Raw genomic sequence first — 2,601 nt, forward strand, 5'->3', positions numbered from 1 at the left:
TTTATTTGGATATATTTCATGTCATATAAATCACAAAATTTTCAGCTTTCCACTCAATTTCAAGCTTTAATTTAAATGTAGTTTGGGACTAAAATAAAATCAGTCCAAACTGATTGGGGAGGTGAGTACCGAAATGTATCATCTTTTTTACAAAATCATGGTATTCATCATCATATATGTTATCCTTATACACCTCAATAAAAAGGTGCATCAGAACACCGAAATAAAATTATGCTAACAACCCCAACAACATCATTAATAACAAGACTACTACTAATAAATAATATAAAATTATGTAGTTAAAAGAAAAACAACAATATAAATGACTTAAACAACCCACAATAGATTGACTAAAGAAATAAAATAAACAATAAATAACTAACCCAAAAATAGAACAATTAACACAAATCTAACTATAATCAATAAAACATAAGATATAGTACCTAGATTTTACTTAAAAATTACTATAGTCATTAGAAATAAACTCAAGACAACCCAATAATTAGTAAGAAATAGAGAAAAAATAATTAAAATTGAAGAAATAAGGTCATCCATTCAACAACAATGATATAAAACCACGTAAAATAAAGTTATAAGAGTAAAAATGTCATCGGAAATGAGAATGGAAGTTATAGGGCAGATCTGGTTCGATGTTATTGAGCTTAACTCTCGTGTTGTGTTGGAACTCTAGCTGGTCTGAAACTATGATGTGTCGTTTTGGTATTAAGTCAGTTTGCCATGGAGCAACAACAGGGGTGACCATTGAATCATTGGAGATCATTGATATCGAGGAAAAACACCTGAAAACAAAAGAAAAATATGAAAGGGGAAGAGGGGAAGGGAAAAATGGTTTGCGTTTAGCTCTGGTTCATCGGAGTTGTTGTCGAAATCAGTGGATTGGGGAAGCAACAAGAAGTAGGGGTCGTTTTGGTAGTGGTGTGGCGGGTTTTCTTGTTCAATGCAGGTGGTCGGAGAAAATGGAGAAACGGGTTCTGGTTGGTGTTGTTAGTTCACTTGTTGTGTGGGTGAGGGACTGTTCGTCCAGAAACAATGGGGAAAAGGGGAGATATAAGTTGGGTTTCGTTGGAAAAGTGAAAATGTAGATGGAGTTTTGAGGTTTTGTTTGTCGATATTGTGTTGATCTCTTTGGAGAAATGATGGATCGCATTGAAAAAAGTGGCATTGTTTTGGGGTCTGAAAAAAAGGAAAAACGGGGAAGCGATGGTGTATGTTCAAATGGATATGGTTGCTATCGGAAAATTGAATTGAGGAAAAGGTTGAGGGGCCGTTGGTAGTGGTGGAGCTCCGGTGAGCTTACCAAAAAAATAATAAAGAATGAAATCCCCCTTTTTCTGAATAAACTATATGAAAATTCTTATCTCTAAAAGTATCCAACACCCTTTGACCTAATTAGCAAACTATTATTTAAAACGAGAATAGAAAAATACCAATAATACAATAAAACTATGGGCCAAAACCACCGGCTTATAAAATATATGTGTATTAAATCTTTTTCATATCGGAATGAATTTCTAAACTGTGCAAATTATAAAAATGAATATAACAAATGTAACAGACAAAATGAATATGAAAACAATACTAGTGTAACCACTGGCATGTAAAAAATGCAATTAACAGAACTAAAGATTTTATAAAAATGAAAAAATATTTGAATGAATTCAATCGGTTGTGACAAAATTATATAAGCACAATTAACTGATAAAAATCCTAATATTCTGAGAATAAGAATAATTATCAACAAATTGCATTAAAATTGCATAATGTATTTTGAACTGTTGAAAAATAAAATATTTAAAAGTATTGTGTTTAAAATATCGAACCAAAATTTTGTGTTCACAACTTGCCGCTTCTGTTTGATTAGGATCGATGAAATAGATCGTGGTCAAACAAAGTTGACTAACTCAAATTTGATTTGATGAACATTGAACAAAACAAAACGAGATGTTAGTAGTGTTGGGATATATATTATTAACCATATGTCAAGATATAATATTTATTATAGAATAAATATCTATTCAGTTTTAATAGACTAGATATTCGTTTATGTTGTCTATTTACACATATAATAGATGATTTAGTGTGTAGAGTTTTAGCTCATACACAATGTATTAAATCATCGGTTCTTATAAATATTAGGGTTTTTATTCACAATTTAGGATGGAAATTGGACATTCTATCGAGTACAATTTTAGCACAAGATTAGATGTAATTTATCTTGATTATGGGAACGGTATTTTTCCAACCTTTTGTGTTAGTATATTTTGTATGTATTGAACAGGACTGAGAAGAGATTAGTTATTTTAGAAAAACAAACAAAAAAATATTCTCTAAACTATTAAATATATTTATTTTCTTAATTATGATATAACTATTATGATATATATATATATATATATATATATATATATATATATATATATATATATATATTAATTATCTTTTTGATTTATTAAAAAGTGATATTCTGAGGTGGGTCGTTATGCCTTGTATGTTGGATGACAATAATATATATCGGTGAAATAATAAGTTAGTTGATGGAATCCATGTCCTATTATAGATATTGAGTGTTATGCCTTTTTG

Source organism: Solanum lycopersicum, chromosome 12 (genome assembly GCF_036512215.1).
Source record: "Solanum lycopersicum chromosome 12, SLM_r2.1".
Classification (NCBI taxonomy): domain Eukaryota; kingdom Viridiplantae; phylum Streptophyta; class Magnoliopsida; order Solanales; family Solanaceae; genus Solanum; species Solanum lycopersicum.